A 12,708-nucleotide genomic window follows, 5' to 3' on the forward strand; every position below is an offset into this window, starting at 1 on the left:
CTCCAAACATACTCTTTCCGATCCTCCTACTCTAACAAGGAACAAAAAGAATATTAAGGCCGACAAAATTCGACCCCTCATCCTCCCGACCCTCAATTCTCTATCGAAAAGCATGGAGCCCAATATGTTAGTCGACGAGTACAACAAAATGATGACCGCAACACTCTATTCCATTGCCCCCCTAAAAATGAGGCAAAGCAAGCCCAAAGCCCACCTTAATTCCTGGTTCACCCCATACTTGAAAATACTTTGTATGGAAAAAAGAAGATGTGAGGCCTCATGGAGGTTGCTACCCTCTACTGAAAACAAAACCAACCTTAGCAATATGTCATCCCACTTTAAGAAATACATACTTTTGGCCAGACGAGAAACCTATAACACTAGAATCGCGCAAGCCAACTCGAGCATGAAGGAATTATTTGTAATTTTAAAAGAATTAGAAACACCTATCCCAGTGCAAGACAACTGTGTGAAGGACAAATCCTGCTGTTCCAATATTCAGCAAGCACTAGCCAATAAAGTTACCACCATTCAAGATAAAATCACAAAAAAAGCTTCTTTAATTTCCATGACTTCATTGAACAACTCCCTGGCACCTTCTCTCAACTTTCCACCTCCACTCCGCTTTAGCTTCTCTAGAATTTCTATTCCAGAGGGTGAAAAAGTCACACTCTGCCTCAAACCTTCGAATTGCCAGAGTGATCAATTAAGGATGCAGCGAGAGATCTTGTACCTTTTATATCGAAATTAATTAATGCCTCATTCTCTTCTGGCACCATCCCAAGCAGCCTTAATGAATCCTGGGTACTCCCTCTCCTTAAAAAATAGACATTAGACCCGTACATACCTACCAACTACAGGTCCATCACTACAGTGCCATTTCTTCTTAAAATCTCAGACAAGGTGGCCTATCTACAAATTCAGAAGTATTTGGAGACCAACCAACTGCTAGGAGCTCGCCAATCTGGATTTCGGCCACAACCCGGCACGGAAACTACATTAATCGACATTAAGGCCCAAATCGACGAGCTCAGGGACAAAGGGAAATCAGCCCCACTTCTCCTTCTTGATCTTTCGGCTGCATTTGACCTTGTGGACCACAAGGTTTTATGTAGCCATCTGGGCTCAGCAGTGCACTTCTCTAAGGAGGCCAAAGTCTGGATAAAATCATTTTTAAGTAACAGGGCTATGAGAGTCTTCTCACCCTCAGCAACCACAGACCCTATCCCTATCACTTGTGGAGTGCCCCAGGGTTCATGTGTCCACCTACATTATACAATATATTTACCAAGCCCCGTTTCGATGATCTGGACCATCTTGGTATCACCTACACCAACTATGCAGATGATACACAGATTCTCCTACCACTTACAGGGGATTAGGACAAGGATTTGGCCTTGGTGAAGAGGGTATATCTCATCATCCAGGCATGGATGGTTGCACACGGTCTATGCCTGAATGATGACAAAACTGAGCTCATCATCCTGGGCAATACTTCCAACCTTAAAAACTTGGCCCTAAATACACCACCTTCAATATCGACGGTAACCCTATTAAAGTAGCCAATGAGGTAAAAACTCTAGGCTTCTACCTCAACTCCACCTGTACATTTACCAAACAAATAAATTCAATGGCTTCCGCCACTGCATATACATGCAAATTAATCAGAGCTGGTAAACCATTCTTATCTAAAAACAGTTGCATCATCCTCGCCAGAGCCCTCATTTTGTTCAAACTGGATTATTGTAACTCTCTCTCTACATTGGGGCCAATAAGTACACTATCACGAGAAATCAAACTCACCAGAACAATGCCCTCAGAGCTGCCCCCGGAATAGCAAGGAGAGAGAATATCTCTGAGATCAGGAGACAAAATAATTGGTTATCCACCTGTGATAAAATCCGGCTGAAAACTGCCTCACTGACTTATAAATGTCTAAACAACGCTGCGCCTTGCTACCTTACTGAGAGATTCACTAGAAAATGTTTAACCAGGCCCACTAGAACAGCTAATACTAACTGCCTCATTGTCCCAAGATTTAAACTCTCCAAGGTCGGGGCTTGTAGCTTTCCAGTCAAGGCAGCGCAGCTCTGGAATTCTCTGCCTCCCTCCATGTGAGCGCATCAACCATACATGGAGTTCAGACAGAATTTCATCAATTGGCTTAAAGACAATGGGGCTCATTGCACGGTAGGGGGTAAGGGTTTACCAGTACCGGTAAGGGCACCGGTACCGGTAAACCCTTACTGCCTTACTACGAGTTCCCTTTGCGGGACCCGACCTTAACGGCTGGTTTTACCAGGCTTATTGCCACAGTGGTACCCCGGCCCGTTAGACCGGGGTACTAATGGGTACTAATTGCTTTTTTTCTGTTCCGAAAAGAAAAAAAAGTCCAAAAAAATGCCCGCCGGGAAAGGGAAAACGTAGTCTGTTTTCCCTTTCCATGGCGGCCATCAGGTGCGGGTGCACTGGGAACCCTCTGTTCACAGCGTGTTTGCGCCGGAGACTGCGGGATAGAAGGTAAGTGGGGTGGGAGGAGGGAGGAGGAAAGCGGAAACAAAAAAAAATGTCTTGCCTGAGTCCCCGGCAGGGGACGAGGGAAGCCTCCAGCCATGGGGAGGCTCGGAGCGGGGATTGCCCAGTTTCAAGCCTCCTCATTGGCTGAGGGGCTGCCACGCCCTCGCTGGGAACAGAGTAGCCGGCACGCACGGCGTAAAAGGGAATACTGCGTGGTATGACTCGCAAATTAGCCAATCACCACGCTGTATTCCCGTTGCGCCGCGCGTGTCAGGTACTAATGTATTGTAAATTGATGTCAGAATGTTCTGTTAATTATGCTTCTGTCTGTATAGTCCTGTATTGATTGCCTGTATCTTCCATCATTTGTATATGACTTATCTGTATTTTTCGATATGTACTTTATTTGCCAATATAATCTAATCTGAAAGACCTCTTATTTCCTCTGCGCCCTGATACCCCAGGGTCTGGCGCGCAATATAAATAATAAACAAACAAACATACTGTATCTCTCTCTCTCTCTCTCTACTCACCATCTTGTTCCATCTGCATCTTCTTTACTCTCAACCACATCTTCCCATGCCCTCTGTGTGCTTCCTCTTGCTTCGGCTCCTTTACCCCACACAACCCGCTCTATTGGAACCCGCTGTCCATAACAATCAAAGCCAGGCCCAACGTTGGATCTCTTCAGAGCTTGGCTTAAGCTTCACTTCTCAAAGAGGCAGCTCCCTTGTCCTCTCCCCCAAACACCCTAACTCACCTGATCTCTTTCAGTGCTGCGTAATAATGTCATTTTTGTACATTTGTACAGTACTCCTGTTTTGGTTGAAGCACTTCCTTACCTAAGTTAATGTTACTTTTTTAAGGCACCTGTTTCTTATTTGTTTGTTTTTTCTTTTGTCCCTCGTCTGTGTCCCATGTTTATTTTGCAGGCACCTGTGCTCTATCACCTTGACGCATCTTGTGTGCTAGATGGAATTACCCATAGTGATCTCAGATCCAAATAACTGGACAGACTCAAAGAATATGACTAAAGTGCTACTTTATTATTATCATAAAATAAAGTAGCGCAATCTGGCAAACAACAAACTGTAGTCCACACAACCACACTCAAGTTTGATTATACAAAAGGTGTTATACCTCGATATGCATCATCTATGACATCATCCTACGTGGCAAACTATAAAACCTATTGAGGGGAGGGATTGGTTAAGGCGACATATATAGCTATATATCATATAAGTATTCGTAATACTATTGGATGCCCCTTATCTGGTAGGCATGCCTTGAACCACCTATAAATACATATTATAGAAGAATAATAGTAGCGGGTTGGCCTATGCAACATTGTATAGCATGTTGCTACATAGGCCATCTGATTGGTTGGCATGGTTTCCCAACCATGGGCTTTCAGCTCGTTAGCCGCTCGTAAGCAAAATGAAACTCGGTGCAGAGAGCAAAGTCAGACTACTACCCACTTGCCCAATGAGTCCATCTCTCATCGGTCTGGCCCCAAGCCAAGGCTTCATCTTTATAGTTTACCTTGCAGACTGTTCTCTTTTCTGGGAAATTCAAGGGAGTGTAGGTACACCATTATCTAAGTCTAGAACTTAATGAATAGCTCTCGGTTTCGACTTCTAAATCACCTGTGAGGAGACCAAGATTATGTCCATTTCTACCTTCTATTTGCTGCCATTTGATTTAATTAAGCTGGGTGTCATTACCCCTCATGGCCTCTGGAGACTTGCTCACCTTGTATAGGCTTTTTGCATCTTTAACCCCTTAAGTGCCGCGGACAATTATGCTCGTCCTTTTTGCATAGACTTGATTAAAGAACAGCAGTTAAGGGGTTAATTGTCCAATACTTGGCACTTGCAGATGTTTTCTTCTTTGCTTAATCTAAGAGAAATATGTCTTACATACAAGGCTTATCCTCTTGACTCCCTTTGTGCTTTGCAATTATCCTTGATCCCAGGCCAATAAACTCCTCTTTATTCCTCACACAAAGCTGTTTTTCCAGCATCTCTTGACTCTGCAGCCCTGATTTGTCTCTAGGTAGCTTGAGTGATTTTAACACAAGTCTGACGTCTATCTTTCCATCATGGCCGCCCTAGCCACAATATGTCTTCTTCTGCAGCAAAGCTTCTATATGTCAACTATCTTGCGTTTCTGCGTATATGCATTCACGTCATCTGTACTCACTTATTTCTTTGGTGCATATGATTTCTTCGTATTCAACTACATATGTCTTTTGGTACTCCAGTTACACTTTTATTCTTTAAGTATTTGCATATCGTTTCAGTGTGTCTTCGTGTCTCTCCTTCATGACGTCACTCTGCTCTTGTCCGGTTTTACTTATAGCTCTAGAATGTCCAATGGTGTGTGCAGACATTCTTCCAACCCCTCAGTGCGAGGGTACATTCAATATGGGTTCTGAGTGCATATTGTCTCTCATACACTTGATGTGGTATTGGGGATGATACCTGGTGTTCCACAAAGGGCTCTTCTGCTGTTCCAGTATGGCGATGGTGAGGGGGCAGGAGCTAGGAATGACATATCCACCTGCTTCTCTACATTCCCCCCGCTGGTTGAGTCCTCGACCACCTTTTCCTCTTCAGTCTTCATCTTCTCTTCATTCTGTTGTTTCTTTGGGATCCATATATTTGTCACCCCCCTCAGGTGACCTGCATTCTTTACATTCATCCACACACCAGGTCATATGGCAGCAATCCCCAGATAGTGGACAGAATATCCAACGTCCTACATATTTCTTATGATCCTTAGGATAGTAGATGTCAGAAATGGGGTTTGGGGCAAGAGAAGGCGCATGGTTCACAGAAAATGAGTCTAAAACTACATTACCCAGAAGTCTACGGGCTTGCATGTAGTTCTGTATATTTTGCGCGCAGCTCAAGCTGGAACTTATTTGGAGTGTTCTAAAAGCACAGGCACAGATAATTAATGGTGTGAAGCACGGGCGGTCACGGCGAGTTGTATGAGGAGAACTGAAGTGAATCGGAACGCCGGAGGAATGCTGCTTGATGTGCCCGGGCCACAGCAGTGAACAGGATCGGCCCTGGCAGGAACCTCGCCTCATTCAACTGAGTCCGGGTTTCCTCGCGGGGCACCCTGACACGCAGATAAGTTGGGGAAGCATTGATAATGTTGTACATGATGTGAAAATACTTGCTTCCAATTACAAGTGAAATGGGGAATCTCTACGTTTGACGTTCCATACGACAGCTTGATACATGCTGAATTTGACAAAGCTGAATATTCTTTTAGTGAATGCCATTAGTAGCATACACGCCAAAGACATAAAGCACGCTACTGTGTTGAAAAAGAGATGCTAGTGTTATGTTACTCTGAACATTACATGAAGCAAAAGGGGTTGCTCTTCAAGGCAATATGAAAAGGGGCGCTTGTTAAAATGTAATGTTTGTTTGTTTGCTTTTGCTTGCCCAAAGGGCCATGTGTCTTGTTTCTTCATAGAATGGGAATTCTCTTGTGTGTGCCATCCAGCTTGCTCTCAGAGTTATGTCCTGCATTTGGTCCAAAATAAGCCTTATCTCTTGTACTATATTAAAGAAGGTTCTTTGTTAGTGTGTATGTTGCATTAACCCATGTGATATGTACTTTCATGTTTTGTTAGATTTGTTGCAGTAGTGGCTAAGTATCAGGATTCAGGTCGGAAGTTAGGATTCAGGTACACTTACAACGAGCCGGGTCTGAGAATCTAGGAGTAGGAGTATAGGAGTATTGAGTTAATAATGGTCTGTTATGTACATGCACGATTTCTCTTCCCTACCTTTCCCTTATCTGTCCACACCCTTTCCCAAATCCCTCTTTCCCCCCATTGGCTGCCACGTGGTTACCTGTGTTATTGATATCCAGGCGCCCATGCCAACCACGGTGAGAGGATCAATCTATTCGGCTTCTGTGGTTCGGGAGAGGGGGTCGATACCCTTCTTCCCCTTTGAGAATTGACAGTAGCACTTTGTTCCTGGGGGTGCCAGGGGACTTTTCTTTATATTCTCATGTGTACTGCCCTTACCTTGCATGCGTTCATCAGTTTCAGCATCTATATTGCCCCAAAATGATCCTTATAAAACAGAATCCTAGCAATGCCAACACTAGTATTGCCCCAAGTAGCTTAAAGGCATTTGCCAGCCTAGTTGGAATCCAAGAGAACAGAGACAAAAACCTATCATCTCCTGCTGCCTCATCAATTTCATCCTCCATCTTCTTATACAGGGGTGTCAGCATAGTTATTGCTTCTGTCGGGGTTCCATTTTCTATAATATGTAAGGCTACCTGTAACACTGAAGGTCCTCCAGGTAAGAGTCAAAGGAATAAACACAATGGGGGTCATTCCGAGGTTGGAGGTAAGGGAAAAACAATGCCGGTAAAGGATTACCGGCATCGCTTAATGCTACGGGCTATTCTGACCAACCAGACCGCTATTAACGGCATCATACTTTACGATGCCGTGAATAGCGGTCTAGGCACGCGCAACACACCATGCTGGCATTAGCGGCATGCCGTAAACCGGAGCTGATCCCAAGTAATGCGGACATGCAAATAACAGCCTCCTGAAGGCCGAAAAAGAGCTTACCGGCATGGTGTAAATACCAGCATCTCCGAGAAGGTGTTAAGAACCCTGAGCAGTGTTTTCAAGTGCCACAGGTGCACACATTCAGCACAGGTAGAGGCAATGGAGTGAGGGCCAGTACAAAAGGAGCACACCCACACACCACACCCCCTCCCACACCAAGATGATACCAATAGTAGTAGCATTACTGGAGCTGGAGGCCCTGCTTGCAAAGACTCAACAACAACAACAACAGCCACCACCACAGAGGAGACGCAGGAGGAGAAGGAGGGTGAGACAGGCCCAGCATGCCCCAGTGCAGCCACCGTTACCACACCGGCAGCCCCCAATCCCTCGCATCAGAGCCACCCCCTTCAACCTAACACCTGAGCAGATCCACACCCTGTACCGGCTTGACCGTGACACCATCATCACCATAGTGGACCTGATACACAACGACATAGTGAGCCTCATAGAAATATGCACCGCCACCCCCCCTCTACTGAAGGCAGTGTCTGTGCTCCACTTTCTTGCAACAGGCACCTACCAGCACACAGTGGGGCACATGCATGGCATATCACAACCCTTATTTTCCCGGATACTGAACCAAGTGCTGGTTGTCCTCCTCAAGCAGACAAGGGACTACATTTCCCTACCACAGACTCCCCAGGAGATATTCGATACAAAAGTTGCCTTCCATGCACTGGCAGGCATGCCAAATTGCGTAGGTGCCCTCGACTGCACCCACATGGAGTTGGTGGTCCCGCATGCAATGGAGGTGGCGTATCGCAACTGCAAGCAATACCACTACATCAATGTGCAGATGGTATGCGACGCCAGCAAGATCATCACACATTGCTGTGCCCGATATCCAGGATCAACTCATGACTCTTTGGTACTGCGGAACTCCACGCTACATGGAGCGACATGCTGGACAACGTGCCTGGCTGCTTGGTGAGTTGCCTGACTGGGCCATGGCAGTGCATTGGGGTTGTGAGGTGGGTGGCTGCATACTCCACCTAGGTGGGAAGGGGGGAGGTTGCATACTCCACCTGGGTGGGAATGTTGACATTAGTGCACACCATGACCCATCTTGAAGATGCAACCCACACCATTACTCCATTGCACAGGGCACATAGCAGGGCAAGAAATGGGGTCAATGCATCCAGGGACTTGTGCGTGTGCGCACAAATTACCTTCTTCCATGTGAGACTAGTACAGTTGTCCTACATGATTGTGCAATCACTTACCTTTATTCCACTCTCATGCAGGTGATTGTGGCTATCCCTTGAAGCATTGTGGATCTTCAGGATGCGTACATGTATATCCTGATTTGGAATCCACATAGGAGATACCTCTGCTTCTCTTTGGGAGAGGAGCATTTCCAGTTTCGGGTGCTTCCTTTTGGCCTCAGCTCAGCGCCGCGTGTCTTCACGAAGATGATGTCGGTGATTGCGGCCTATCTTCGTCTCCAGGGTATCCATGTGTATCGTTATTTGGACGACTGGCTCTTACGCAGCCCTTGTCCGTTGGTAGCAGCGGGCAACCTCCAGTCTCTCCTTCAGCTCCTGTTCCATCTTGGGCTGTCGGTGAACTGGCGGAAATCCTCCATGACGGTCTCACAGGACCTGATCTTCCTGGGTTTTCGTTGGAACACGATCGACTGCAGAGTGTATCTGACCGGGGGCAGAATGGCAGATCTGTTGGCCATGTGTCAGATGTTTGCGCAGTCGGAGAGCATGTCGGCCTGGTGGTTCCAGAGGCTTCTGGGCCTCATGGCCTCATGTGTACTGGCTCTTCCACTTGCTCGTCTCAAAATGAGACGGACCCAGATGGCCCTTCGGAATTCATGGCGTCAGGCAGTGGATCCGATTTCCATCCGGATAATGATTCCGGATTCCATGAGAGTGGACCTGGATTGGTGGTCATCTCTCAGCAATCTTTCTGGGGGCGTAGGGTTTCAGGACCCGGTCCCCACGGTGACGATCACGACGGACTCCTCCCTCCTCGGGTGGGGAGCGATGTTAGATCTTCTTCAGGTCTCGGACCTCTGGTCGCCTCAGGACAAGCTCCTGCACATAAATCATTTGGAGCTTCTGGCGATCTTCCTAGCGCTCAGGGCGTTCAGACCGCTCATTGTCAACAAGGTGGTCCTCATAAGAACGGACAATGTGGTATCAATGTATTACATAAACAAGCAAGGGGGAACAAAGTCTTCCCCCCTCGTGGACCTGTCCATCCAGATTTGGGAGTGGGCCGTGCTTCATGGTGTCTGGCTGCTTGCAGTGCACATCCCGGACCAGCTGAATGTCACAACGGATGCCCTCAGCCGGCGGACAGTGGTCAGCTACGAGTGGGAGTTGAAGGCGGAGGTCCTCTCATGGATTTTCTCGCATTGGGGCACACCGGAGGTGGACCTCTTTGCCACGGCGGTAAACAAGAAGCTTCCTCAGTATGCCTCCAGAGGGGGGCTTGGAGCCTCCTCTCTGGGGGATGCTCTCGAGATTCCATGGCACAACATGAGAGCTTACGCCTTCCCGCCTCTGCCTTTAGTTCATCGAGCAATTTGGAAGTTGAAGAACTCTGTGAACTGTTCCCTTCTACTGATAGCCCCGTGGTGGCCGGCCAGGTTTTGGTTCTCAGAACTTCAACACCTGTCGGTGTATCCGCCGATCAGGTTACCAGTAACTCCCGATCTTCTTCACCAAGGGGAACAACAGATGTGGCACCCTTCCCCACAATCGCTCAGCTTGGCGGCATGGTGCCTGAGTTCAAGTCTTTAGAGCATCTGAGTTTATCTGCGGATAACATGCGCATTATTCAGGCAGCCAGGAAACCCTCGACCAGATCTCAATACAGGAGTAAATGGCTCAGGTTCTGTCATTGGTGTTTGGAGAAGAAGTTGGATCCGAGGGTGGCTACGATTGACACGGTGCTGTCCTTCGTGTCCTCCCTAGCAGAGTCAGGGGTTCATGTTCTGTCATGCAGGACTTATCTCTCAGCGGTTTCCGCTTACCTTTCTACAGACCTGTGTTCTTATTCTCTAACTAACCCAGTGGTGAAGAGGCATTTTGCTGGCTTGACACGCCTCTACCCTCCGGTTCGTAATCCGCACCCGCCATGGGACCTAAATGTAGTCCTGACGGCGCTGTGCCATAAACCCTTTGAACCAATGGCTACGGTAGACCTCAAGTACTTGTCCTGGAAAGTGTCCTTTCTGGTCGCCGTTACGTCAGCAAGGAGAGTGTGTGAGCTCCAGGCATTGTCGGTGGAGCATCCTTTCTTGGTCTTTCACAGGGAAAAGGTAGTTGTTCGGACAAACCCAGCTTTCCTACCGAAGGCAGTGACCGAATTCCATCTGAGTAAGTCGATCTCCCTTCCGGTCTTTTTTCCGAACTCTGCCTCAGAGGCGGAAAGAGTTCTACACTGTCTTGATGTCCGAAGAGCTCTTAAGTTCTACCTGGACAGGACTTCCAAGCTTAGGAGTTCTTCTCAACGTTTTGTGACCTTGGTAACCCTCAGGGCAAGCCGGCGTCTAAGGCAACTGTCAGGCTGATGGGCGGCCGCGGACTGCAGATGCACAACACGTGCGCTCGCGCGGGCCTCGCGGCAATGATACGCGGGAGCCGGGGTGCTAGAGAACATTGCTTTATTCTTCCACAGCGGCAACTGCCGAACTTCCCTCCCCGCCCCTCCCCTTCCCTTGACGTCACGTCCTGGACGTCCTAACGTAGCGGCCGCAACGGCGGCCGGCCCACACATAACGATGCGGGTGAGCTGACATCTCCCCCCTTTTTAACATGAGGGGTGCTCCTCTCTCCTTACCCCATTTCTTCTATCAGGCGAAGCGGCTTGATGCGACTCCTCTGAGGGCGCCTCACCCCACACGGTGTCGAGCAGTCTCTGGCCGGGGTTGCACCGTCCTTTTCTGTCTCTGACTCCTCGGCGTCTCCTCGGTAGGGTTCCTCTGAAAGGCCATTTCCGTCACTGTCTCTGTCCCATTCCCACCGCTCTCCGTGATGGGGTTTTACCCGCTTAAATTGTGAGCTGTTTCGGGTTATGGATGTGCAGTCGCTTCTTTGTGCTGTGACCATTGTTCCTTCCTTATGGGTGATGATGAGGGGGTCGGGTGCGAATGTCGCTTCTTCCTTCCTGTGTTTGGGTTGTCTGACCCATACATCATCGCCTGTCTGCATCGGATTTTCTCTCGCCCTTCTCTTTCTGTCCGTTGCTTCCTTCATTTGCACCTTATTCCTCTCGTCGTTGACTCTTGCTTCTCGTTCAAGGCTTGTCGCACCCTTGGGTCTTGGGTCCTCTGGTAGCCTTGTGGTGATTGGCCTCCTGAATAGCAGGTCTGCCGGGCATATGCCGGTGGTGCTGTGTGGTGTGTGACGATACTCCCTGAGCAGTTGATTGAGAGCCTGCTCGAAAGGTTTGTTTTGGATATGGGCAATCTGTAGTGTTCTCTCGATGTTGGTCATGAATCTTTCGACCATGCCATTTGCCTGAGGCCATCGGGGAGTTATCTTTTGGTGTTGGAATCCCATGTATCGTGCAAACTTCTGAAACTCATGACTTATGAAAGTGGGGCCGTTGTCTGACTTTATCACTTTGGGGATCCCGTACGCTGACAGCATCCGGTCGAGGGCGGGGATAACACTCGATGTTGCGCTGCTGTCTACGATCTGGGCGTCGGGGTATCTCGAATGTTCATCCATGAGTACCACGACGTGCGTTCCGTCATTCAATGGTCCGAACAGGTCCACTGCCAGTTCCTCCCATACTTTAGTGGGAAGCGGTGACATTTGTAGCGGATTTGGGTGTGGCGGCGGAGCTACCTGTGCGCATATGTGGCATCCTCCTATGATTGTTTCTACTAGGTTGTCAAACTGCGGGAACCACACTTTCTGCCGGAGAAGCCGTTTCGTGGCCACTATCCCACGATGTCCTTCATGGGCCAGGTGTATCGTCCTTTCCCGGAGTGCTCTCGGAATGACGACCTTGCACCCTTTTAACAGTACCATGCCTTCCACCACTGTCAATTCGTCACGGACTAGATGTAGTCCCTTGACTTCTTCCTTGACTTCGTCTGTTTCTGCCTTCGCTTGCTGCCTCATGAGGGCCCTTTTGTCCGTTAGAAGGCAATGTCTGACGATGCGTAATGCGGGATCGGCATCCGACTGAGCGGTTATCTCTGCCCATCCTATGGGTAGCGGCTGTAGGTGGTGAATGACATAGTTAATGTATGCGTCTGCGATGGAGGGTTGAGATGCCGTGGATGCCGTGGGGTGACGAGAGAGATAGTCGGCTGGATTGTCCGCCTTTCCGGGCTGGTGCTTAACCGTGAATTGGTAGTCTTGTAGTCTCAAACCCCATCTGGCTATCCTTGGTGGCATGACGGCTTTGGGATTTCCATAGATAGTCAGGAGGGCCTGGTGATCCGTGACTATTGTGAATCTCTTGCCGAAGAGAAACAGGTGAAAGTATTCGCAGGCCCATACTACCGCCAGGCTTTCCTTTTCCGCCTGGGAGTATGCCTGTTCTGTGGTTGTCAGGCTCCTGCTGGCGTACGCGACTATGTGGACGTTTCGCGAGTCCTC

Source organism: Ambystoma mexicanum, chromosome 11 (assembly GCF_040938575.1).
Source record: "Ambystoma mexicanum isolate Mex_15411 chromosome 11, UKY_AmexF1_1, whole genome shotgun sequence".
NCBI lineage: Eukaryota > Metazoa > Chordata > Amphibia > Caudata > Ambystomatidae > Ambystoma > Ambystoma mexicanum.